Source organism: Lepisosteus platostomus, unplaced genomic scaffold (assembly GCF_059453375.1).
Source record: "Lepisosteus platostomus isolate fLepPlt1 unplaced genomic scaffold, fLepPlt1.hap1 Scaffold_143_H1, whole genome shotgun sequence".
NCBI lineage: Eukaryota > Metazoa > Chordata > Actinopteri > Semionotiformes > Lepisosteidae > Lepisosteus > Lepisosteus platostomus.
In genome coordinates this window covers 55883-79812 of record NW_028291524.1, presented here as the reverse complement: position 1 = coordinate 79812, position 23930 = coordinate 55883, and the positions used below count along the sequence as shown (strand labels likewise).

General features: G+C 60.3%; 19 non-coding genes across 19 annotated transcripts; all 19 read left to right on the top strand.

Moving 5' to 3' along the window:
• The first annotated feature begins 376 nt into the window (after window positions 1-376).
• Window positions 377-567, top strand: LOC148636900 (U2 spliceosomal RNA). The gene has a single exon (XR_015931843.1). It is a non-coding gene; the product is annotated as a U2 spliceosomal RNA (small nuclear RNA).
• Window positions 568-1378: 811 nt separating this feature from the next.
• Window positions 1379-1569, top strand: LOC148636899 (U2 spliceosomal RNA). The gene has a single exon (XR_015931842.1). It is a non-coding gene; the product is annotated as a U2 spliceosomal RNA (small nuclear RNA).
• Window positions 1570-2380: 811 nt separating this feature from the next.
• LOC148636898 (U2 spliceosomal RNA) lies at window positions 2381-2571 on the top strand. Its single transcript, XR_015931841.1, has one exon. It is a non-coding gene; the product is annotated as a U2 spliceosomal RNA (small nuclear RNA).
• An 811-nt stretch (window positions 2572-3382) lies between these two features.
• Window positions 3383-3573, top strand: LOC148636897 (U2 spliceosomal RNA). Its single transcript, XR_015931840.1, has one exon. It is a non-coding gene; the product is annotated as a U2 spliceosomal RNA (small nuclear RNA).
• An 811-nt stretch (window positions 3574-4384) lies between these two features.
• LOC148636896 (U2 spliceosomal RNA) lies at window positions 4385-4575 on the top strand. Its single transcript, XR_015931838.1, has one exon. It is a non-coding gene; the product is annotated as a U2 spliceosomal RNA (small nuclear RNA).
• Window positions 4576-5386: 811 nt separating this feature from the next.
• On the top strand, window positions 5387-5577 carry LOC148636895 (U2 spliceosomal RNA). The gene has a single exon (XR_015931837.1). It is a non-coding gene; the product is annotated as a U2 spliceosomal RNA (small nuclear RNA).
• An 811-nt stretch (window positions 5578-6388) lies between these two features.
• On the top strand, window positions 6389-6579 carry LOC148636894 (U2 spliceosomal RNA). Its single transcript, XR_015931836.1, has one exon. It is a non-coding gene; the product is annotated as a U2 spliceosomal RNA (small nuclear RNA).
• Window positions 6580-7390: 811 nt separating this feature from the next.
• On the top strand, window positions 7391-7581 carry LOC148636893 (U2 spliceosomal RNA). Its single transcript, XR_015931835.1, has one exon. It is a non-coding gene; the product is annotated as a U2 spliceosomal RNA (small nuclear RNA).
• Window positions 7582-8392: 811 nt separating this feature from the next.
• On the top strand, window positions 8393-8583 carry LOC148636892 (U2 spliceosomal RNA). Its single transcript, XR_015931834.1, has one exon. It is a non-coding gene; the product is annotated as a U2 spliceosomal RNA (small nuclear RNA).
• Window positions 8584-9394: 811 nt separating this feature from the next.
• On the top strand, window positions 9395-9585 carry LOC148636891 (U2 spliceosomal RNA). The gene has a single exon (XR_015931833.1). It is a non-coding gene; the product is annotated as a U2 spliceosomal RNA (small nuclear RNA).
• Window positions 9586-10396: 811 nt separating this feature from the next.
• Window positions 10397-10587, top strand: LOC148636890 (U2 spliceosomal RNA). The gene has a single exon (XR_015931832.1). It is a non-coding gene; the product is annotated as a U2 spliceosomal RNA (small nuclear RNA).
• Window positions 10588-11398: 811 nt separating this feature from the next.
• LOC148636889 (U2 spliceosomal RNA) lies at window positions 11399-11589 on the top strand. The gene has a single exon (XR_015931831.1). It is a non-coding gene; the product is annotated as a U2 spliceosomal RNA (small nuclear RNA).
• A 6096-nt stretch (window positions 11590-17685) lies between these two features.
• On the top strand, window positions 17686-17867 carry LOC148636888 (U2 spliceosomal RNA). The gene has a single exon (XR_015931859.1). It is a non-coding gene; the product is annotated as a U2 spliceosomal RNA (small nuclear RNA).
• Window positions 17868-18678: 811 nt separating this feature from the next.
• LOC148636887 (U2 spliceosomal RNA) lies at window positions 18679-18872 on the top strand. The gene has a single exon (XR_015931858.1). It is a non-coding gene; the product is annotated as a U2 spliceosomal RNA (small nuclear RNA).
• An 812-nt stretch (window positions 18873-19684) lies between these two features.
• LOC148636886 (U2 spliceosomal RNA) lies at window positions 19685-19875 on the top strand. Its single transcript, XR_015931830.1, has one exon. It is a non-coding gene; the product is annotated as a U2 spliceosomal RNA (small nuclear RNA).
• An 810-nt stretch (window positions 19876-20685) lies between these two features.
• Window positions 20686-20876, top strand: LOC148636885 (U2 spliceosomal RNA). The gene has a single exon (XR_015931829.1). It is a non-coding gene; the product is annotated as a U2 spliceosomal RNA (small nuclear RNA).
• Window positions 20877-21687: 811 nt separating this feature from the next.
• On the top strand, window positions 21688-21878 carry LOC148636884 (U2 spliceosomal RNA). Its single transcript, XR_015931827.1, has one exon. It is a non-coding gene; the product is annotated as a U2 spliceosomal RNA (small nuclear RNA).
• Window positions 21879-22688: 810 nt separating this feature from the next.
• LOC148636883 (U2 spliceosomal RNA) lies at window positions 22689-22879 on the top strand. Its single transcript, XR_015931826.1, has one exon. It is a non-coding gene; the product is annotated as a U2 spliceosomal RNA (small nuclear RNA).
• An 811-nt stretch (window positions 22880-23690) lies between these two features.
• Window positions 23691-23881, top strand: LOC148636882 (U2 spliceosomal RNA). The gene has a single exon (XR_015931825.1). It is a non-coding gene; the product is annotated as a U2 spliceosomal RNA (small nuclear RNA).
• The last annotated feature ends 49 nt before the right edge of the window (window positions 23882-23930 follow it).

Here is a 23930-nt window from a genome sequence, read left to right as displayed (position 1 = left end):
CCGTCCCTCCCTCCCTCCCGAGAGAGAGCTGCCCCTTGCCTCTGCCCGCAGGTGCTGGCGCTCGGCTTTCGCTTGCAGCCGGTTGGGCGCAGCTGCTGCCGGTGGGAGGGGCCTAAGCTAAGGAGGCCGGGCGGCTGGCGCCCCCTGCGGCTGCGGTCGTTGTCGGGCCGTTGACAGAAGATCAAAGAGCAGGGCCCCCGCCCGGGACTGGCAGGAAGGCAGGCGGGCAGGCAAGAGAGTGGGGGAGCAGAGTCCCGCGGCAGGCCTCTGGCTGCAGGGAGGCCGGCAGCTGCGCGGGTCCCGGGCTCCAGAGGAGTCGGCCTGCGCCACTGTGCGCCAGCGGAACGCCCGCGCGTCGGTCCGCGCCTTTGTGGGCATCGCTTCTCGGCCTTTTGGCTAAGATCAAGTGTAGTATCTGTTCTTATCAGTTTAATATCTGATACGTCCCCCATCGGGGGACCACATATTAAACGGATTTTTGGAACAGGGAGCTGGATCAGGAGCTTGCTCCGTCCTCTCCACGCATCGGCCCGGTATTGCAGCGCCTCCGGGAGCGGTGCACCACCTTCTCTCAGCGGTGAAAAGACAGACGTAGGTAGGTAGCGAGCGAGCAAGCGAAGTGGACTGGAGCTCCTTCTTCTCGGGTCTCGTCCCTCGTCCCCCATCTGTGTGTCTCTGTGTTCTGTCTCTCTCTCGCCCTCTCGGTTCCCGTGCTCCCTCTGTGCGCTTTCCCGCGTCTCGACTCTCTGGGCAAGCAGGCCGGCCCCCTTTTCGGCTCCCGTGCGTTTTCCCTCCAAAAAACTTAGGTTTTTCAGCCTTTTCCCAGGGAGGCAGGCGTGGCTTGCTTGCTTGCTTGCTTGCTTGCTTGCTTGCGTGTGTGTCCGTCCCCGTCCCTGCAGGCGGGCCCCTTTCGACAGCTGGGCGTTTTCCCTCCAAAAAACTTAGTATATCCACCTTTTCTTTCTTTTGTTTCGGCAGGCAGGCGTGTGTGCGCGCGCGTCCCCGTCCCTCCCTCCCTCCCGAGAGAGAGCTGCCCCTTGCCTCTGCCCGCAGGTGCTGGCGCTCGGCTTTCGCTTGCAGCCGGTTGGGCGCAGCTGCTGCCGGTGGGAGGGGCCTAAGCTAAGGAGGCCGGGCGGCTGGCGCCCCCTGCGGCTGCGGTCGTTGTCGGGCCGTTGACAGAAGATCAAAGAGCAGGGCCCCCGCCCGGGACTGGCAGGAAGGCAGGCGGGCAGGCAAGAGAGTGGGGGAGCAGAGTCCCGCGGCAGGCCTCTGGCTGCAGGGAGGCCGGCAGCTGCGCGGGTCCCGGGCTCCAGAGGAGTCGGCCTGCGCCACTGTGCGCCAGCGGAACGCCCGCGCGTCGGTCCGCGCCTTTGTGGGCATCGCTTCTCGGCCTTTTGGCTAAGATCAAGTGTAGTATCTGTTCTTATCAGTTTAATATCTGATACGTCCCCCATCGGGGGACCACATATTAAACGGATTTTTGGAACAGGGAGCTGGATCAGGAGCTTGCTCCGTCCTCTCCACGCATCGGCCCGGTATTGCAGCGCCTCCGGGAGCGGTGCACCACCTTCTCTCAGCGGTGAAAAGACAGACGTAGGTAGGTAGCGAGCGAGCAAGCGAAGTGGACTGGAGCTCCTTCTTCTCGGGTCTCGTCCCTCGTCCCCCATCTGTGTGTCTCTGTGTTCTGTCTCTCTCTCGCCCTCTCGGTTCCCGTGCTCCCTCTGTGCGCTTTCCCGCGTCTCGACTCTCTGGGCAAGCAGGCCGGCCCCCTTTTCGGCTCCCGTGCGTTTTCCCTCCAAAAAACTTAGGTTTTTCAGCCTTTTCCCAGGGAGGCAGGCGTGGCTTGCTTGCTTGCTTGCTTGCTTGCTTGCTTGCGTGTGTGTCCGTCCCCGTCCCTGCAGGCGGGCCCCTTTCGACAGCTGGGCGTTTTCCCTCCAAAAAACTTAGTATATCCACCTTTTCTTTCTTTTGTTTCGGCAGGCAGGCGTGTGTGCGCGCGCGTCCCCGTCCCTCCCTCCCTCCCGAGAGAGAGCTGCCCCTTGCCTCTGCCCGCAGGTGCTGGCGCTCGGCTTTCGCTTGCAGCCGGTTGGGCGCAGCTGCTGCCGGTGGGAGGGGCCTAAGCTAAGGAGGCCGGGCGGCTGGCGCCCCCTGCGGCTGCGGTCGTTGTCGGGCCGTTGACAGAAGATCAAAGAGCAGGGCCCCCGCCCGGGACTGGCAGGAAGGCAGGCGGGCAGGCAAGAGAGTGGGGGAGCAGAGTCCCGCGGCAGGCCTCTGGCTGCAGGGAGGCCGGCAGCTGCGCGGGTCCCGGGCTCCAGAGGAGTCGGCCTGCGCCACTGTGCGCCAGCGGAACGCCCGCGCGTCGGTCCGCGCCTTTGTGGGCATCGCTTCTCGGCCTTTTGGCTAAGATCAAGTGTAGTATCTGTTCTTATCAGTTTAATATCTGATACGTCCCCCATCGGGGGACCACATATTAAACGGATTTTTGGAACAGGGAGCTGGATCAGGAGCTTGCTCCGTCCTCTCCACGCATCGGCCCGGTATTGCAGCGCCTCCGGGAGCGGTGCACCACCTTCTCTCAGCGGTGAAAAGACAGACGTAGGTAGGTAGCGAGCGAGCAAGCGAAGTGGACTGGAGCTCCTTCTTCTCGGGTCTCGTCCCTCGTCCCCCATCTGTGTGTCTCTGTGTTCTGTCTCTCTCTCGCCCTCTCGGTTCCCGTGCTCCCTCTGTGCGCTTTCCCGCGTCTCGACTCTCTGGGCAAGCAGGCCGGCCCCCTTTTCGGCTCCCGTGCGTTTTCCCTCCAAAAAACTTAGGTTTTTCAGCCTTTTCCCAGGGAGGCAGGCGTGGCTTGCTTGCTTGCTTGCTTGCTTGCTTGCTTGCGTGTGTGTCCGTCCCCGTCCCTGCAGGCGGGCCCCTTTCGACAGCTGGGCGTTTTCCCTCCAAAAAACTTAGTATATCCACCTTTTCTTTCTTTTGTTTCGGCAGGCAGGCGTGTGTGCGCGCGCGTCCCCGTCCCTCCCTCCCTCCCGAGAGAGAGCTGCCCCTTGCCTCTGCCCGCAGGTGCTGGCGCTCGGCTTTCGCTTGCAGCCGGTTGGGCGCAGCTGCTGCCGGTGGGAGGGGCCTAAGCTAAGGAGGCCGGGCGGCTGGCGCCCCCTGCGGCTGCGGTCGTTGTCGGGCCGTTGACAGAAGATCAAAGAGCAGGGCCCCCGCCCGGGACTGGCAGGAAGGCAGGCGGGCAGGCAAGAGAGTGGGGGAGCAGAGTCCCGCGGCAGGCCTCTGGCTGCAGGGAGGCCGGCAGCTGCGCGGGTCCCGGGCTCCAGAGGAGTCGGCCTGCGCCACTGTGCGCCAGCGGAACGCCCGCGCGTCGGTCCGCGCCTTTGTGGGCATCGCTTCTCGGCCTTTTGGCTAAGATCAAGTGTAGTATCTGTTCTTATCAGTTTAATATCTGATACGTCCCCCATCGGGGGACCACATATTAAACGGATTTTTGGAACAGGGAGCTGGATCAGGAGCTTGCTCCGTCCTCTCCACGCATCGGCCCGGTATTGCAGCGCCTCCGGGAGCGGTGCACCACCTTCTCTCAGCGGTGAAAAGACAGACGTAGGTAGGTAGCGAGCGAGCAAGCGAAGTGGACTGGAGCTCCTTCTTCTCGGGTCTCGTCCCTCGTCCCCCATCTGTGTGTCTCTGTGTTCTGTCTCTCTCTCGCCCTCTCGGTTCCCGTGCTCCCTCTGTGCGCTTTCCCGCGTCTCGACTCTCTGGGCAAGCAGGCCGGCCCCCTTTTCGGCTCCCGTGCGTTTTCCCTCCAAAAAACTTAGGTTTTTCAGCCTTTTCCCAGGGAGGCAGGCGTGGCTTGCTTGCTTGCTTGCTTGCTTGCTTGCTTGCGTGTGTGTCCGTCCCCGTCCCTGCAGGCGGGCCCCTTTCGACAGCTGGGCGTTTTCCCTCCAAAAAACTTAGTATATCCACCTTTTCTTTCTTTTGTTTCGGCAGGCAGGCGTGTGTGCGCGCGCGTCCCCGTCCCTCCCTCCCTCCCGAGAGAGAGCTGCCCCTTGCCTCTGCCCGCAGGTGCTGGCGCTCGGCTTTCGCTTGCAGCCGGTTGGGCGCAGCTGCTGCCGGTGGGAGGGGCCTAAGCTAAGGAGGCCGGGCGGCTGGCGCCCCCTGCGGCTGCGGTCGTTGTCGGGCCGTTGACAGAAGATCAAAGAGCAGGGCCCCCGCCCGGGACTGGCAGGAAGGCAGGCGGGCAGGCAAGAGAGTGGGGGAGCAGAGTCCCGCGGCAGGCCTCTGGCTGCAGGGAGGCCGGCAGCTGCGCGGGTCCCGGGCTCCAGAGGAGTCGGCCTGCGCCACTGTGCGCCAGCGGAACGCCCGCGCGTCGGTCCGCGCCTTTGTGGGCATCGCTTCTCGGCCTTTTGGCTAAGATCAAGTGTAGTATCTGTTCTTATCAGTTTAATATCTGATACGTCCCCCATCGGGGGACCACATATTAAACGGATTTTTGGAACAGGGAGCTGGATCAGGAGCTTGCTCCGTCCTCTCCACGCATCGGCCCGGTATTGCAGCGCCTCCGGGAGCGGTGCACCACCTTCTCTCAGCGGTGAAAAGACAGACGTAGGTAGGTAGCGAGCGAGCAAGCGAAGTGGACTGGAGCTCCTTCTTCTCGGGTCTCGTCCCTCGTCCCCCATCTGTGTGTCTCTGTGTTCTGTCTCTCTCTCGCCCTCTCGGTTCCCGTGCTCCCTCTGTGCGCTTTCCCGCGTCTCGACTCTCTGGGCAAGCAGGCCGGCCCCCTTTTCGGCTCCCGTGCGTTTTCCCTCCAAAAAACTTAGGTTTTTCAGCCTTTTCCCAGGGAGGCAGGCGTGGCTTGCTTGCTTGCTTGCTTGCTTGCTTGCTTGCGTGTGTGTCCGTCCCCGTCCCTGCAGGCGGGCCCCTTTCGACAGCTGGGCGTTTTCCCTCCAAAAAACTTAGTATATCCACCTTTTCTTTCTTTTGTTTCGGCAGGCAGGCGTGTGTGCGCGCGCGTCCCCGTCCCTCCCTCCCTCCCGAGAGAGAGCTGCCCCTTGCCTCTGCCCGCAGGTGCTGGCGCTCGGCTTTCGCTTGCAGCCGGTTGGGCGCAGCTGCTGCCGGTGGGAGGGGCCTAAGCTAAGGAGGCCGGGCGGCTGGCGCCCCCTGCGGCTGCGGTCGTTGTCGGGCCGTTGACAGAAGATCAAAGAGCAGGGCCCCCGCCCGGGACTGGCAGGAAGGCAGGCGGGCAGGCAAGAGAGTGGGGGAGCAGAGTCCCGCGGCAGGCCTCTGGCTGCAGGGAGGCCGGCAGCTGCGCGGGTCCCGGGCTCCAGAGGAGTCGGCCTGCGCCACTGTGCGCCAGCGGAACGCCCGCGCGTCGGTCCGCGCCTTTGTGGGCATCGCTTCTCGGCCTTTTGGCTAAGATCAAGTGTAGTATCTGTTCTTATCAGTTTAATATCTGATACGTCCCCCATCGGGGGACCACATATTAAACGGATTTTTGGAACAGGGAGCTGGATCAGGAGCTTGCTCCGTCCTCTCCACGCATCGGCCCGGTATTGCAGCGCCTCCGGGAGCGGTGCACCACCTTCTCTCAGCGGTGAAAAGACAGACGTAGGTAGGTAGCGAGCGAGCAAGCGAAGTGGACTGGAGCTCCTTCTTCTCGGGTCTCGTCCCTCGTCCCCCATCTGTGTGTCTCTGTGTTCTGTCTCTCTCTCGCCCTCTCGGTTCCCGTGCTCCCTCTGTGCGCTTTCCCGCGTCTCGACTCTCTGGGCAAGCAGGCCGGCCCCCTTTTCGGCTCCCGTGCGTTTTCCCTCCAAAAAACTTAGGTTTTTCAGCCTTTTCCCAGGGAGGCAGGCGTGGCTTGCTTGCTTGCTTGCTTGCTTGCTTGCTTGCGTGTGTGTCCGTCCCCGTCCCTGCAGGCGGGCCCCTTTCGACAGCTGGGCGTTTTCCCTCCAAAAAACTTAGTATATCCACCTTTTCTTTCTTTTGTTTCGGCAGGCAGGCGTGTGTGCGCGCGCGTCCCCGTCCCTCCCTCCCTCCCGAGAGAGAGCTGCCCCTTGCCTCTGCCCGCAGGTGCTGGCGCTCGGCTTTCGCTTGCAGCCGGTTGGGCGCAGCTGCTGCCGGTGGGAGGGGCCTAAGCTAAGGAGGCCGGGCGGCTGGCGCCCCCTGCGGCTGCGGTCGTTGTCGGGCCGTTGACAGAAGATCAAAGAGCAGGGCCCCCGCCCGGGACTGGCAGGAAGGCAGGCGGGCAGGCAAGAGAGTGGGGGAGCAGAGTCCCGCGGCAGGCCTCTGGCTGCAGGGAGGCCGGCAGCTGCGCGGGTCCCGGGCTCCAGAGGAGTCGGCCTGCGCCACTGTGCGCCAGCGGAACGCCCGCGCGTCGGTCCGCGCCTTTGTGGGCATCGCTTCTCGGCCTTTTGGCTAAGATCAAGTGTAGTATCTGTTCTTATCAGTTTAATATCTGATACGTCCCCCATCGGGGGACCACATATTAAACGGATTTTTGGAACAGGGAGCTGGATCAGGAGCTTGCTCCGTCCTCTCCACGCATCGGCCCGGTATTGCAGCGCCTCCGGGAGCGGTGCACCACCTTCTCTCAGCGGTGAAAAGACAGACGTAGGTAGGTAGCGAGCGAGCAAGCGAAGTGGACTGGAGCTCCTTCTTCTCGGGTCTCGTCCCTCGTCCCCCATCTGTGTGTCTCTGTGTTCTGTCTCTCTCTCGCCCTCTCGGTTCCCGTGCTCCCTCTGTGCGCTTTCCCGCGTCTCGACTCTCTGGGCAAGCAGGCCGGCCCCCTTTTCGGCTCCCGTGCGTTTTCCCTCCAAAAAACTTAGGTTTTTCAGCCTTTTCCCAGGGAGGCAGGCGTGGCTTGCTTGCTTGCTTGCTTGCTTGCTTGCTTGCGTGTGTGTCCGTCCCCGTCCCTGCAGGCGGGCCCCTTTCGACAGCTGGGCGTTTTCCCTCCAAAAAACTTAGTATATCCACCTTTTCTTTCTTTTGTTTCGGCAGGCAGGCGTGTGTGCGCGCGCGTCCCCGTCCCTCCCTCCCTCCCGAGAGAGAGCTGCCCCTTGCCTCTGCCCGCAGGTGCTGGCGCTCGGCTTTCGCTTGCAGCCGGTTGGGCGCAGCTGCTGCCGGTGGGAGGGGCCTAAGCTAAGGAGGCCGGGCGGCTGGCGCCCCCTGCGGCTGCGGTCGTTGTCGGGCCGTTGACAGAAGATCAAAGAGCAGGGCCCCCGCCCGGGACTGGCAGGAAGGCAGGCGGGCAGGCAAGAGAGTGGGGGAGCAGAGTCCCGCGGCAGGCCTCTGGCTGCAGGGAGGCCGGCAGCTGCGCGGGTCCCGGGCTCCAGAGGAGTCGGCCTGCGCCACTGTGCGCCAGCGGAACGCCCGCGCGTCGGTCCGCGCCTTTGTGGGCATCGCTTCTCGGCCTTTTGGCTAAGATCAAGTGTAGTATCTGTTCTTATCAGTTTAATATCTGATACGTCCCCCATCGGGGGACCACATATTAAACGGATTTTTGGAACAGGGAGCTGGATCAGGAGCTTGCTCCGTCCTCTCCACGCATCGGCCCGGTATTGCAGCGCCTCCGGGAGCGGTGCACCACCTTCTCTCAGCGGTGAAAAGACAGACGTAGGTAGGTAGCGAGCGAGCAAGCGAAGTGGACTGGAGCTCCTTCTTCTCGGGTCTCGTCCCTCGTCCCCCATCTGTGTGTCTCTGTGTTCTGTCTCTCTCTCGCCCTCTCGGTTCCCGTGCTCCCTCTGTGCGCTTTCCCGCGTCTCGACTCTCTGGGCAAGCAGGCCGGCCCCCTTTTCGGCTCCCGTGCGTTTTCCCTCCAAAAAACTTAGGTTTTTCAGCCTTTTCCCAGGGAGGCAGGCGTGGCTTGCTTGCTTGCTTGCTTGCTTGCTTGCTTGCGTGTGTGTCCGTCCCCGTCCCTGCAGGCGGGCCCCTTTCGACAGCTGGGCGTTTTCCCTCCAAAAAACTTAGTATATCCACCTTTTCTTTCTTTTGTTTCGGCAGGCAGGCGTGTGTGCGCGCGCGTCCCCGTCCCTCCCTCCCTCCCGAGAGAGAGCTGCCCCTTGCCTCTGCCCGCAGGTGCTGGCGCTCGGCTTTCGCTTGCAGCCGGTTGGGCGCAGCTGCTGCCGGTGGGAGGGGCCTAAGCTAAGGAGGCCGGGCGGCTGGCGCCCCCTGCGGCTGCGGTCGTTGTCGGGCCGTTGACAGAAGATCAAAGAGCAGGGCCCCCGCCCGGGACTGGCAGGAAGGCAGGCGGGCAGGCAAGAGAGTGGGGGAGCAGAGTCCCGCGGCAGGCCTCTGGCTGCAGGGAGGCCGGCAGCTGCGCGGGTCCCGGGCTCCAGAGGAGTCGGCCTGCGCCACTGTGCGCCAGCGGAACGCCCGCGCGTCGGTCCGCGCCTTTGTGGGCATCGCTTCTCGGCCTTTTGGCTAAGATCAAGTGTAGTATCTGTTCTTATCAGTTTAATATCTGATACGTCCCCCATCGGGGGACCACATATTAAACGGATTTTTGGAACAGGGAGCTGGATCAGGAGCTTGCTCCGTCCTCTCCACGCATCGGCCCGGTATTGCAGCGCCTCCGGGAGCGGTGCACCACCTTCTCTCAGCGGTGAAAAGACAGACGTAGGTAGGTAGCGAGCGAGCAAGCGAAGTGGACTGGAGCTCCTTCTTCTCGGGTCTCGTCCCTCGTCCCCCATCTGTGTGTCTCTGTGTTCTGTCTCTCTCTCGCCCTCTCGGTTCCCGTGCTCCCTCTGTGCGCTTTCCCGCGTCTCGACTCTCTGGGCAAGCAGGCCGGCCCCCTTTTCGGCTCCCGTGCGTTTTCCCTCCAAAAAACTTAGGTTTTTCAGCCTTTTCCCAGGGAGGCAGGCGTGGCTTGCTTGCTTGCTTGCTTGCTTGCTTGCTTGCGTGTGTGTCCGTCCCCGTCCCTGCAGGCGGGCCCCTTTCGACAGCTGGGCGTTTTCCCTCCAAAAAACTTAGTATATCCACCTTTTCTTTCTTTTGTTTCGGCAGGCAGGCGTGTGTGCGCGCGCGTCCCCGTCCCTCCCTCCCTCCCGAGAGAGAGCTGCCCCTTGCCTCTGCCCGCAGGTGCTGGCGCTCGGCTTTCGCTTGCAGCCGGTTGGGCGCAGCTGCTGCCGGTGGGAGGGGCCTAAGCTAAGGAGGCCGGGCGGCTGGCGCCCCCTGCGGCTGCGGTCGTTGTCGGGCCGTTGACAGAAGATCAAAGAGCAGGGCCCCCGCCCGGGACTGGCAGGAAGGCAGGCGGGCAGGCAAGAGAGTGGGGGAGCAGAGTCCCGCGGCAGGCCTCTGGCTGCAGGGAGGCCGGCAGCTGCGCGGGTCCCGGGCTCCAGAGGAGTCGGCCTGCGCCACTGTGCGCCAGCGGAACGCCCGCGCGTCGGTCCGCGCCTTTGTGGGCATCGCTTCTCGGCCTTTTGGCTAAGATCAAGTGTAGTATCTGTTCTTATCAGTTTAATATCTGATACGTCCCCCATCGGGGGACCACATATTAAACGGATTTTTGGAACAGGGAGCTGGATCAGGAGCTTGCTCCGTCCTCTCCACGCATCGGCCCGGTATTGCAGCGCCTCCGGGAGCGGTGCACCACCTTCTCTCAGCGGTGAAAAGACAGACGTAGGTAGGTAGCGAGCGAGCAAGCGAAGTGGACTGGAGCTCCTTCTTCTCGGGTCTCGTCCCTCGTCCCCCATCTGTGTGTCTCTGTGTTCTGTCTCTCTCTCGCCCTCTCGGTTCCCGTGCTCCCTCTGTGCGCTTTCCCGCGTCTCGACTCTCTGGGCAAGCAGGCCGGCCCCCTTTTCGGCTCCCGTGCGTTTTCCCTCCAAAAAACTTAGGTTTTTCAGCCTTTTCCCAGGGAGGCAGGCGTGGCTTGCTTGCTTGCTTGCTTGCTTGCTTGCTTGCGTGTGTGTCCGTCCCCGTCCCTGCAGGCGGGCCCCTTTCGACAGCTGGGCGTTTTCCCTCCAAAAAACTTAGTATATCCACCTTTTCTTTCTTTTGTTTCGGCAGGCAGGCGTGTGTGCGCGCGCGTCCCCGTCCCTCCCTCCCTCCCGAGAGAGAGCTGCCCCTTGCCTCTGCCCGCAGGTGCTGGCGCTCGGCTTTCGCTTGCAGCCGGTTGGGCGCAGCTGCTGCCGGTGGGAGGGGCCTAAGCTAAGGAGGCCGGGCGGCTGGCGCCCCCTGCGGCTGCGGTCGTTGTCGGGCCGTTGACAGAAGATCAAAGAGCAGGGCCCCCGCCCGGGACTGGCAGGAAGGCAGGCGGGCAGGCAAGAGAGTGGGGGAGCAGAGTCCCGCGGCAGGCCTCTGGCTGCAGGGAGGCCGGCAGCTGCGCGGGTCCCGGGCTCCAGAGGAGTCGGCCTGCGCCACTGTGCGCCAGCGGAACGCCCGCGCGTCGGTCCGCGCCTTTGTGGGCATCGCTTCTCGGCCTTTTGGCTAAGATCAAGTGTAGTATCTGTTCTTATCAGTTTAATATCTGATACGTCCCCCATCGGGGGACCACATATTAAACGGATTTTTGGAACAGGGAGCTGGATCAGGAGCTTGCTCCGTCCTCTCCACGCATCGGCCCGGTATTGCAGCGCCTCCGGGAGCGGTGCACCACCTTCTCTCAGCGGTGAAAAGACAGACGTAGGTAGGTAGCGAGCGAGCAAGCGAAGTGGACTGGAGCTCCTTCTTCTCGGGTCTCGTCCCTCGTCCCCCATCTGTGTGTCTCTGTGTTCTGTCTCTCTCTCGCCCTCTCGGTTCCCGTGCTCCCTCTGTGCGCTTTCCCGCGTCTCGACTCTCTGGGCAAGCAGGCCGGCCCCCTTTTCGGCTCCCGTGCGTTTTCCCTCCAAAAAACTTAGGTTTTTCAGCCTTTTCCCAGGGAGGCAGGCGTGGCTTGCTTGCTTGCTTGCTTGCTTGCTTGCTTGCGTGTGTGTCCGTCCCCGTCCCTGCAGGCGGGCCCCTTTCGACAGCTGGGCGTTTTCCCTCCAAAAAACTTAGTATATCCACCTTTTCTTTCTTTTGTTTCGGCAGGCAGGCGTGTGTGCGCGCGCGTCCCCGTCCCTCCCTCCCTCCCGAGAGAGAGCTGCCCCTTGCCTCTGCCCGCAGGTGCTGGCGCTCGGCTTTCGCTTGCAGCCGGTTGGGCGCAGCTGCTGCCGGTGGGAGGGGCCTAAGCTAAGGAGGCCGGGCGGCTGGCGCCCCCTGCGGCTGCGGTCGTTGTCGGGCCGTTGACAGAAGATCAAAGAGCAGGGCCCCCGCCCGGGACTGGCAGGAAGGCAGGCGGGCAGGCAAGAGAGTGGGGGAGCAGAGTCCCGCGGCAGGCCTCTGGCTGCAGGGAGGCCGGCAGCTGCGCGGGTCCCGGGCTCCAGAGGAGTCGGCCTGCGCCACTGTGCGCCAGCGGAACGCCCGCGCGTCGGTCCGCGCCTTTGTGGGCATCGCTTCTCGGCCTTTTGGCTAAGATCAAGTGTAGTATCTGTTCTTATCAGTTTAATATCTGATACGTCCCCCATCGGGGGACCACATATTAAACGGATTTTTGGAACAGGGAGCTGGATCAGGAGCTTGCTCCGTCCTCTCCACGCATCGGCCCGGTATTGCAGCGCCTCCGGGAGCGGTGCACCACCTTCTCTCAGCGGTGAAAAGACAGACGTAGGTAGGTAGCGAGCGAGCAAGCGAAGTGGACTGGAGCTCCTTCTTCTCGGGTCTCGTCCCTCGTCCCCCATCTGTGTGTCTCTGTGTTCTGTCTCTCTCTCGCCCTCTCGGTTCCCGTGCTCCCTCTGTGCGCTTTCCCGCGTCTCGACTCTCTGGGCAAGCAGGCCGGCCCCCTTTTCGGCTCCCGTGCGTTTTCCCTCCAAAAAACTTAGGTTTTTCAGCCTTTTCCCAGGGAGGCAGGCGTGGCTTGCTTGCTTGCTTGCTTGCTTGCTTGCTTGCGTGTGTGTCCGTCCCCGTCCCTGCAGGCGGGCCCCTTTCGACAGCTGGGCGTTTTCCCTCCAAAAAACTTAGTATATCCACCTTTTCTTTCTTTTGTTTCGGCAGGCAGGCGTGTGTGCGCGCGCGTCCCCGTCCCTCCCTCCCTCCCGAGAGAGAGCTGCCCCTTGCCTCTGCCCGCAGGTGCTGGCGCTCGGCTTTCGCTTGCAGCCGGTTGGGCGCAGCTGCTGCCGGTGGGAGGGGCCTAAGCTAAGGAGGCCGGGCGGCTGGCGCCCCCTGCGGCTGCGGTCGTTGTCGGGCCGTTGACAGAAGATCAAAGAGCAGGGCCCCCGCCCGGGACTGGCAGGAAGGCAGGCGGGCAGGCAAGAGAGTGGGGGAGCAGAGTCCCGCGGCAGGCCTCTGGCTGCAGGGAGGCCGGCAGCTGCGCGGGTCCCGGGCTCCAGAGGAGTCGGCCTGCGCCACTGTGCGCCAGCGGAACGCCCGCGCGTCGGTCCGCGCCTTTGTGGGCATCGCTTCTCGGCCTTTTGGCTTAGATCTGATAGCACGTGGCATGCCCGCGGCTAGAGGACTAAGTCAGGGGAAGAGAAGACGACGGCGGGGAAGAAGACGACGGCGGTGACGGCGGTGACGGCGAGGAAGGAGAAGGAGAGCCAGCCGGGAGACGGAGGAGAACCTTACCGGAGGAGGAAGGAGGCCGAGGGTCCACAAGCTACCACGGGTAGTCGCTCTGGGTTGAGCCCAGAGGGCGAAGTGGGGCTTCCGGATGGCGGCGGCAGCAGAGACGGCGGCGGCGGGTGAGTGGACCCGCGACTCGGCGGTTGGGCACCCTCTGTCCCGAGAGGGGCAGATGCGGCGCACAGTGCGCTTCGTGGTGAAGACCAAGGAAGAAAAGGAGAATTGGAAGAACAGGGACAAGTTCGAACAGGATGTATTGTTTCGCGCTCTGGGAGTTCAGGTGAAGGACATTACCAGTTTGCAGGACTTTGTGAACAAGGGAATATTTGATTTAACCATGGAGTCGGATAAGCTGTGTGAGGCCGTGTGGCGTAAGGCCCAATTTGGCAAAGACTATGTTCCACTGAAGAATTTTCTGATAGAACCGCTCTTTGCAAGGGAACTGCGGACTCTCACCGTACATGTGTTTAATACACTGCTACCAGAGAGAGACGTTGCGATGTTTCTATCAAGATTTGTAGACATTCAGGGGGCAGGAGTTAAAGTGATAGATCGGGTGGGAGTCTGGACCGGGAAGAGGAGGTATATGGTCAGGCTCAGACCGAAGCCATCGGGGGACGAGGGAGTCTTACACCCTCCTGCCTTCTTTAGAATTGGTTCAAACAGGGGTTACCTATTCTACCCTGGCCAGCCACTGACCTGTAAAAAGTGTTTGCAGTTGGGACATATTGCAGCGAACTGTCCGGGGGGACTCTGCAGGAGGTGTGGTATGGCAGGTCACGAGGCTAAAAACTGTGAACAAGTCATGACCTGCGATTTGTGTGGGTCTGCTGGACATATGTATCGTTCATGTCCCAGGAAACGAAAAAGTTTTGCGGACATTGTGAAGGTTCCCGTTGAGGACCCGAGGCTGGACTTACCGGGCCCATCGGGCGGACCAGTAATCTTCCGGGGGTCTCAGGGGAAACCTGAGGAGGGAGGCAAGGGAGGTCGGGGGCAAAATGTTGAGAAGGCGGGTGGAGAGGTTTCGGAGCCTGTAAAATCCAGATCTTGGGCAGATATGGTCCCTGAGGAGAGGCCAGAGTCTCCTAGCTGGTCTCCAGTCTTGAGCAGGTCTGCTAAAAGGAAGGGAGAGAGAAGGTCAAAGGGTCCTGATTTGCGCCGGGCCCGAATTAGCACTCAAAATCGGTTTCAGGCACTGCCTATAGAGACTCCAGGCAGTGACTCTGATGGAGTAGAGGAGAAGGGTAGTGAGGAGATGGTTTTAAGATCAGACAAAACCCCGGTATTAGCAGTAGAAAGAGAGGGTGGTGAGGGGGGGGTGGTTAGGAGACCATGTAAGAAGGCCTCAGGAAGAGTTAGAGTGCAAAAGAAGGGCCCAGAGGAAAGCCTAGAGGCGGAAAGTGGTGATCCTATTGCTGCTATGGCCACCCCTGCAGAAATGGAGGAGGTGGTGGTCAGCGAAGAACCCATCCCGCCTGGGCAAGGTGACCCAAACGTAAGTAGTGAGGGGAGCGAAGCAGAACCAGGAGGCAAGGCGGAGACGGAGAAATCCGGTCACTCACAGGAATCCGAGGATCCAGAGTGTGAGATGTCTTCCTCGGGAGAGGAGAGCTCGCAGAACTCCGGGGAGGAGGAGAGTGATCCGGCATCTGGGGAATCAGGGTATCCAGTGGTTAGCCGGGCAGGTGAGGTGGAAGTACAAGCTCTCCACGACCCGCCATGAATTGTTTAATTTGTACGGTTAATGTCAGGGGATTGAGGAGCCCTGTGAAGCGGGCGGGCGTCTTCGATGATCTCGGAAGGCGCCGGTTCGGCTTTTGTTTTCTCCAGGAGGTCCATTTAGGATCGCAGGGGGACATTAGAGCTTTTAAGAAAGAGTGGCAAATAGGACAGTCTTGGTGGAGTATTGGGGGCGTGCACTCTTCAGGGGTGGGGATTTTGTGTGGTTTGTCGAATTTTGTGTGTAATGATGTCCTTTCGGTTGTTCCGGGGCGGTTATTGGTTGTTGATGGGGTGTGGGATGGCTTAAAGGTACGCCTGATTGCGGTATATGGGCCGGCGGAAAGACGCCTACAGGCGGATTTTGTTAAGTCAATCGAGCCACTCCTTTACACAAATAGAACGGTGATTATGGGCGGAGATTTTAATATAGATATCGGCGACACAAATAGGGCAGGGGCACGTGTCTTGAGGGAGCTGGTAGCAAACTTTAAGTTGCAGGATGGCTTTGGCATTCCTGGCCCGACCTCTAAAAACTACACCTGGAGCAACGGCAGGGACAGTTTTAGAAGACTGGATTATATCTTCACCACCATGCGAGGGTCATCACGGGCTGGACAGGTAACTCCAGTGTGGTTTTCTGATCACATGCTGCTGTCTGTCTATATGACCTCTGACAACTCCGGGCCTAGATCAGGCTTCTGGAGATTAAACATCAAGGTATTGTCGGAGGTCGAGTATCGAAGTCAGATAACGACGGTATTGGAGACTTTCGATAACAGTAGATGGAAATTTACATCTGCAGTAAACTGGTGGGAGGCGTGTAAGAGGGCAGTGCGTAGGGCATCTATTAGATTTTGCCGTGTCAGGAAAAAGCAGGAAAAGGAAGAAATAGACCAGCTGCAATGTGAACTGCAGAATCTGTATGAAGCATTTAATCAAGGTAAGGCATTTGATGCACAGAAGGCTGCAGAGCTTAGACATAAAATGAAAGAATGGTGGACAACAAGAGCTAGGGATTTTCTTTTTAGGATTAAAGGTAACCTAATAGAAAATAACGAGAAGTGCTCGGCTCTTTTCTTTAGTTCGGTGCGAGCTAGGCAAGCACGGACATTGATCGAAGGTTTAAAACAGAAAGATGGGACTGTTACTTTTGACCCATTGGGTATGGTGAGTTGTGCGTCGAATTTTTATCAAGAGCTGTTTGTGGAAAAATCGGTGAACACTGGCGTGTGGGAAGAACTACTGTCAGGGATAGGTAAGAAGATCGTGAGCGCCGATGATTTAGATGGCGACGTGTCAGGTGAGGAGCTAAAGGAAGCAATGTCGGGGTTGCGGAAGGGCACTGCTCCGGGTATAGATGGTCTGCCTATTGATTTTTATTCAGTGTTTTGGGCTACCTTGCAGCCTATGCTTCTGGAGGTTTTTAAGGAGATCCTGATGTCAGGAGAACTTGCAGGGACTATGAAAAAGGGAATCTTAACTCTGGTTTACAAAAAAGGCCCTAAGGAAGATTTGGAAAACTGGAGGCCGATCCAACTGCTCTGCACCGATTATAAGATCTTGGCTAGGGTGCTAAGCAGGCGGCTGAGGAAGGTGATGCCCAATTTAGTCTGTAGAGAACAGACGTGTAGCGTCGAAGGTAGGAAGCTGTTTTGGAATCTTCAGCTTGTACGAGATGCCATCGAATGGGTAGAGGAGAGGGGCCTCGAGCTTATGCTAGTTAATTTGGACCAAAGTAAAGCTTTCGACAGGGTCCATCACCCCTTCCTGTGGGAGGTTCTTAAAAGATTAGGAATCAGCGAGAGTTTTATTCGATGGGTTAAGATACTATACAACAAGGTTGTCAGCAAGGTCAGTGTTAATGGAAGGTTGGGGACAGGGTTTGTGGTGAGTTGTGGTGTGAGGCAGGGGTGCCCCCTGTCCCCTTTACTTTATGTATTATACTTGGAGCCCTTCCTGCAACAGATCCGAAGCGACCCCTGGGTGGAAGGTGTGGTAGTTCCCGGTAGTGGTGGGCTACAGGCAAAAATTGCGGCCTATGCAGATGACGTAACGCTGCTTCTTACCTCAGACAGGAGTCTTCTCCAAGTTCTGCAGATTGTGGATAAGATGACGGCAGCCACAGGAGCACTGCTCAATAAAAGTAAGTGCGCGGTTAAATATTTTGGTAAATGGAAAGACAGACAAGATGTGGTCGGAGGCCTCACGCTGGAATCAGGTCCCATTAAGATCTTGGGCATCAGTTTCCTGTCCAGTGGCTCTGCCATAGCTAACTGGGAAAACAAGCTTTCTAAAGTAAAGCAAAAACTGGGGTTGTGGCAGAGCAGACCCTTGACGTACGTAGGGAAAGTGCTGGTGGTGAAAGTGGATGTCCTGCCGTTGCTCCTTCACCTGGCCTGGGTGTTCCCGCTGCCTCCCAGGTTTCGTAAAGACCTGGTGAGGGCTATCTTCCGTTTCATCTGGGGCGGAGGGTACGAATACATCAAGCGGGTGGACATGTGCAGGCCGGTGGAAGAGGGAGGCAGAGCGGTGCCTGACTTGCCGGTAAAATTGGACGCCTTGTTTGTCGCCGGTTTGTGCAAGATTTTACATGAAAGTCCGGACCACCTGTGTGTTTATTTCACTCGTTTGTGGTTTTCGTCTGCTGTGAAGCACTTGGTGGTCTGGACTAACACGACACCGAAAGCAGAGAAATTACCATGGCACTACAAACATGCAGTGCAGTGGTTGAAGAAGTACCCAGGTGCTAAAGAAGGGGTTGTGTCTGTAAATCACAAAGCACTGTACCAACTCGCAACAACTAGAGAGGATTCAGCAGTGGTGGGTATTACAGAGGAAGTGTGGAGGCAGAACCAGCCAGTAGGATTAGAAAATAAACTGAAAGATCTGAATTGGTTCATCCTGTGGAAGAGGCTCCCGGTCAGGGAGACGCTACACCGCCACAGCCTCTCTAGACAGGACAAATGTCCACGTTCTGATTGTAGTGAGACAGAAACAATTCAACATGTGTTGTGGGATTGTGATTTTGCACGACGGGTCTGGGATCTGTGTGGGGGGGTTCTGAGAAAGGTTAAACCGGATTTTAATGTAACAAGTCATGTGATACTGCGGGGGATTTCGAAACCGCGCCGATGGGGACAAAGTTTTTTGTTATGTCTGTTAATCAGTCTGGTCAAATATCATCTTTGGGCTTCACGCAAGGACCTTACAGAGCACGGAGTGAGTGGAGCGCCATCTGCTGTGGTATACAAAGCAAAGCACGATATAATCTGTCGGGTGAAATGGGATATTTTGCGGTGGGGATTCGCTGCGGCGAAAGAGAGGTGGAAGGGGTTATTTTCATTAGTATGACATGGTTTCGGGGTTGTTGCTGATTGTTGTTTGTGGTTTTGTATCTTTATAATAAAAAAAAAAAAAAAAAATCTGTTCTTATCAGTTTAATATCTGATACGTCCCCCATCGGGGGACCACATATTAAACGGATTTTTGGAACAGGGAGCTGGATCAGGAGCTTGCTCCGTCCTCTCCACGCATCGGCCCGGTATTGCAGCGCCTCCGGGAGCGGTGCACCACCTTCTCTCAGCGGTGAAAAGACAGACGTAGGTAGGTAGCGAGCGAGCAAGCGAAGTGGACTGGAGCTCCTTCTTCTCGGGTCTCGTCCCTCGTCCCCCATCTGTGTGTCTCTGTGTTCTGTCTCTCTCTCGCCCTCTCGGTTCCCGTGCTCCCTCTGTGCGCTTTCCCGCGTCTCGACTCTCTGGGCAAGCAGGCCGGCCCCCTTTTCGGCTCCCGTGCGTTTTCCCTCCAAAAAACTTAGGTTTTTCAGCCTTTTCCCAGGGAGGCAGGCGTGGCTTGCTTGCTTGCTTGCTTGCTTGCTTGCTTGCGTGTGTGTCCGTCCCCGTCCCTGCAGGCGGGCCCCTTTCGACAGCTGGGCGTTTTCCCTCCAAAAAACTTAGTATATCCACCTTTTCTTTCTTTTGTTTCGGCAGGCAGGCGTGTGTGCGCGCGCGTCCCCGTCCCTCCCTCCCTCCCGAGAGAGAGCTGCCCCTTGCCTCTGCCCGCAGGTGCTGGCGCTCGGCTTTCGCTTGCAGCCGGTTGGGCGCAGCTGCTGCCGGTGGGAGGGGCCTAAGCTAAGGAGGCCGGGCGGCTGGCGCCCCCTGCGGCTGCGGTCGTTGTCGGGCCGTTGACAGAAGATCAAAGAGCAGGGCCCCCGCCCGGGACTGGCAGGAAGGCAGGCGGGCAGGCAAGAGAGTGGGGGAGCAGAGTCCCGCGGCAGGCCTCTGGCTGCAGGGAGGCCGGCAGCTGCGCGGGTCCCGGGCTCCAGAGGAGTCGGCCTGCGCCACTGTGCGCCAGCGGAACGCCCGCGCGTCGGTCCGCGCCTTTGTGGGCATCGCTTCTCGGCCTTTTGGCTAAGATCAAGTGTAGTATCTGTTCTTATCAGTTTAATATCTGATACGTCCCCCATCGGGGGACCACATATTAAACGGATTTTTGGAACAGGGAGCTGGATCAGGAGCTTGCTCCGTCCTCTCCACGCCGCATCGGCCCGGTATTGCAGCGCCTCCGGGAGCGGTGCACCACCTTCTCTCAGCGGTGAAAAGACAGACGTAGGTAGGTAGCGAGCGAGCAAGCGAAGTGGACTGGAGCTCCTTCTTCTCGGGTCTCGTCCCTCGTCCCCCATCTGTGTGTCTCTGTGTTCTGTCTCTCTCTCGCCCTCTCGGTTCCCGTGCTCCCTCTGTGCGCTTTCCCGCGTCTCGACTCTCTGGGCAAGCAGGCCGGCCCCCTTTTCGGCTCCCGTGCGTTTTCCCTCCAAAAAACTTAGGTTTTTCAGCCTTTTCCCAGGGAGGCAGGCGTGGCTTGCTTGCTTGCTTGCTTGCTTGCTTGCTTGCGTGTGTGTCCGTCCCCGTCCCTGCAGGCGGGCCCCTTTCGACAGCTGGGCGTTTTCCCTCCAAAAAACTTAGTATATCCACCTTTTCTTTCTTTTGTTTCGGCAGGCAGGCGTGTGTGCGCGCGCGTCCCCCGTCCCTCCCTCCCTCCCGAGAGAGAGCTGCCCCTTGCCTCTGCCCGCAGGTGCTGGCGCTCGGCTTTCGCTTGCAGCCGGTTGGGCGCAGCTGCTGCCGGTGGGAGGGGCCTAAGCTAAGGAGGCCGGGCGGCTGGCGCCCCCTGCGGCTGCGGTCGTTGTCGGGCCGTTGACAGAAGATCAAAGAGCAGGGCCCCCGCCCGGGACTGGCAGGAAGGCAGGCGGGCAGGCAAGAGAGTGGGGGAGCAGAGTCCCGCGGCAGGCCTCTGGCTGCAGGGAGGCCGGCAGCTGCGCGGGTCCCGGGCTCCAGAGGAGTCGGCCTGCGCCACTGTGCGCCAGCGGAACGCCCGCGCGTCGGTCCGCGCCTTTGTGGGCATCGCTTCTCGGCCTTTTGGCTAAGATCAAGTGTAGTATCTGTTCTTATCAGTTTAATATCTGATACGTCCCCCATCGGGGGACCACATATTAAACGGATTTTTGGAACAGGGAGCTGGATCAGGAGCTTGCTCCGTCCTCTCCACGCATCGGCCCGGTATTGCAGCGCCTCCGGGAGCGGTGCACCACCTTCTCTCAGCGGTGAAAAGACAGACGTAGGTAGGTAGCGAGCGAGCAAGCGAAGTGGACTGGAGCTCCTTCTTCTCGGGTCTCGTCCCTCGTCCCCCATCTGTGTGTCTCTGTGTTCTGTCTCTCTCTCGCCCTCTCGGTTCCCGTGCTCCCTCTGTGCGCTTTCCCGCGTCTCGACTCTCTGGGCAAGCAGGCCGGCCCCCTTTTCGGCTCCCGTGCGTTTTCCCTCCAAAAAACTTAGGTTTTCAGCCTTTTCCCAGGGAGGCAGGCGTGGCTTGCTTGCTTGCTTGCTTGCTTGCTTGCTTGCGTGTGTGTCCGTCCCCGTCCCTGCAGGCGGGCCCCTTTCGACAGCTGGGCGTTTTCCCTCCAAAAAACTTAGTATATCCACCTTTTCTTTCTTTTGTTTCGGCAGGCAGGCGTGTGTGCGCGCGCGTCCCCGTCCCTCCCTCCCTCCCGAGAGAGAGCTGCCCCTTGCCTCTGCCCGCAGGTGCTGGCGCTCGGCTTTCGCTTGCAGCCGGTTGGGCGCAGCTGCTGCCGGTGGGAGGGGCCTAAGCTAAGGAGGCCGGGCGGCTGGCGCCCCCTGCGGCTGCGGTCGTTGTCGGGCCGTTGACAGAAGATCAAAGAGCAGGGCCCCCGCCCGGGACTGGCAGGAAGGCAGGCGGGCAGGCAAGAGAGTGGGGGAGCAGAGTCCCGCGGCAGGCCTCTGGCTGCAGGGAGGCCGGCAGCTGCGCGGGTCCCGGGCTCCAGAGGAGTCGGCCTGCGCCACTGTGCGCCAGCGGAACGCCCGCGCGTCGGTCCGCGCCTTTGTGGGCATCGCTTCTCGGCCTTTTGGCTAAGATCAAGTGTAGTATCTGTTCTTATCAGTTTAATATCTGATACGTCCCCCATCGGGGGACCACATATTAAACGGATTTTTGGAACAGGGAGCTGGATCAGGAGCTTGCTCCGTCCTCTCCACGCATCGGCCCGGTATTGCAGCGCCTCCGGGAGCGGTGCACCACCTTCTCTCAGCGGTGAAAAGACAGACGTAGGTAGGTAGCGAGCGAGCAAGCGAAGTGGACTGGAGCTCCTTCTTCTCGGGTCTCGTCCCTCGTCCCCCATCTGTGTGTCTCTGTGTTCTGTCTCTCTCTCGCCCTCTCGGTTCCCGTGCTCCCTCTGTGCGCTTTCCCGCGTCTCGACTCTCTGGGCAAGCAGGCCGGCCCCCTTTTCGGCTCCCGTGCGTTTTCCCTCCAAAAAACTTAGGTTTTTCAGCCTTTTCCCAGGGAGGCAGGCGTGGCTTGCTTGCTTGCTTGCTTGCTTGCTTGCTTGCGTGTGTGTCCGTCCCCGTCCCTGCAGGCGGGCCCCTTTCGACAGCTGGGCGTTTTCCCTCCAAAAAACTTAGTATATCCACCTTTTCTTTCTTTTGTTTCGGCAGGCAGGCGTGTGTGCGCGCGCGTCCCCGTCCCTCCCTCCCTCCCGAGAGAGAGCTGCCCCTTGCCTCTGCCCGCAGGTGCTGGCGCTCGGCTTTCGCTTGCAGCCGGTTGGGCGCAGCTGCTGCCGGTGGGAGGGGCCTAAGCTAAGGAGGCCGGGCGGCTGGCGCCCCCTGCGGCTGCGGTCGTTGTCGGGCCGTTGACAGAAGATCAAAGAGCAGGGCCCCCGCCCGGGACTGGCAGGAAGGCAGGCGGGCAGGCAAGAGAGTGGGGGAGCAGAGTCCCGCGGCAGGCCTCTGGCTGCAGGGAGGCCGGCAGCTGCGCGGGTCCCGGGCTCCAGAGGAGTCGGCCTGCGCCACTGTGCGCCAGCGGAACGCCCGCGCGTCGGTCCGCGCCTTTGTGGGCATCGCTTCTCGGCCTTTTGGCTAAGATCAAGTGTAGTATCTGTTCTTATCAGTTTAATATCTGATACGTCCCCCATCGGGGGACCACATATTAAACGGATTTTTGGAACAGGGAGCTGGATCAGGAGCTTGCTCCGTCCTCTCCACGCATCGGCCCGGTATTGCAGCGCCTCCGGGAGCGGTGCACCACCTTCTCTCAGCGGTGAAAAGACAGACGTAGGTAGGTAGCGAGCGAGCAAGCGAAGTGGACTGGAGCTCCTTCTTCTCGGGTCTCGTCCCTCGTCCCCCATCTGTGTGTCTCTGTGTTCTGTCTCTCTCTCGCCCTCTCGGTTCCCGTGCTCCCTCTGTGCGCTTTCCCGCGTCTCGACTCTCTGGGCAAGCAGGCCGGCCCCCTTTTCGGCTCCCGTGCGTTTTCCCTCCAAAAAACTTAGGTTTTTCAGCCTTTTCCCAGGGAGGCAGGCGTGGCTTGCTTGCTTGCTTGCTTGCTTGCTTGCTTGCGTGTGTGTCCGTCCCCGTCCCTGCAGGCGGGCCCCTTTCGACAGCTGGGCGTTTTCCCTCCAAAAAACTTAGTATATCCACCTTTTCTTTCTTTTGTTTCGGCAGGCAGGCGTGTGTGCGCGCGCGTCCCCGTCCCTCCCTCCCTCCCGAGAGAGAGCTGCCCCTTGCCTCTGCCCGCAGGTGCTGGCGCTCGGCTTTCGCTTGCAGCCGGTTGGGCGCAGCTGCTGCCGGTGGGAGGGGCCTAAGCTAAGGAGGCCGGGCGGCTGGCGCCCCCTGCGGCTGCGGTCGTTGTCGGGCCGTTGACAGAAGATCAAAGAGCAGGGCCCCGCCCGGGACTGGCAGGAAGGCAGGCGGGCAGGCAAGAGAGTGGGGGAGCAGAGTCCCGCGGCAGGCCTCTGGCTGCAGGGAGGCCGGCAGCTGCGCGGGTCCCGGGCTCCAGAGGAGTCGGCCTGCGCCACTGTGCGCCAGCGGAACGCCCGCGCGTCGGTCCGCGCCTTTGTGGGCATCGCTTCTCGGCCTTTTGGCTAAGATCAAGTGTAGTATCTGTTCTTATCAGTTTAATATCTGATACGTCCCCCATCGGGGGACCACATATTAAACGGATTTTTGGAACAGGGAGCTGGATCAGGAGCTTGCTCCGTCCTCTCCACGCATCGGCCCGGTATTGCAGCGCCTCCGGGAGCGGTGCACCACCTTCTCTCAGCGGTGAAAAGACAGACGTAGGTAGGTAGCGAGCGAGCAAGCGAAGTGGACTGGAGCTCCTTCTTCTCGGGTCTCGTCCCTCGTCCCCCATCTGTGTGTCTCTGTGTTCTGTCTCTCTCTCGCCCTCTCGGTTCCCGTGCTCCCTCTGTGCGCTTTCCCGCGTCTCGACTCTCTGGGCAAGCAGGCCGGCCCCCTTTTCGGCTCCCGTGCGTTTTCCCTCCAAAAAACTTAGGTTTTTCAGCCTTTTCCCAGGGAGGCAGGCGTGGCTTGCTTGCTTGCTTGCTTGCTTGCTTGCTTGCGTGTGTGTCCGTCCCCGTCCCTGCAGGCGGGCCCCTTTCGACAGCTGGGCGTTTTCCCTCCAAAAAACTTAGTATATCCACCTTTTCTTTCTTTTGTTTCGGCAGGCAGGCGTGTGTGCGCGCGCGTCCCCGTCCCTCCCTCCCTCCCGAGAGAGAGCTGCCCCTTGCCTCTGCCCGCAGGTGCTGGCGCTCGGCTTTCGCTTGCAGCCGGTTGGGCGCAGCTGCTGCCGGTGGGAGGGGCCTAAGCTAAGGAGGCCGGGCGGCTGGCGCCCCCTGCGGCTGCGGTCGTTGTCGGGCCGTTGACAGAAGATCAAAGAGCAGGGCCCCCGCCCGGGACTGGCAGGAAGGCAGGCGGGCAGGCAAGAGAGTGGGGGAGCAGAGTCCCGCGGCAGGCCTCTGGCTGCAGGGAGGCCGGCAGCTGCGCGGGTCCCGGGCTCCAGAGGAGTCGGCCTGCGCCACTGTGCGCCAGCGGAACGCCCGCGCGTCGGTCCGCGCCTTTGTGGGCATCGCTTCTCGGCCTTTTGGCTAAGATCAAGTGTAGTATCTGTTCTTATCAGTTTAATATCTGATACGTCCCCCATCGGGGGACCACATATTAAACGGATTTTTGGAACAGGGAGCTGGATCAGGAGCTTGCTCCGTCCTCTCCACGCATCGGCCCGGTATTGCAGCGCCTCCGGGAGCGGTGCACCACCTTCTCTCAGCGGTGAAAAGACAGACGTAGGTAGGTAGCGAGCGAGCAAGC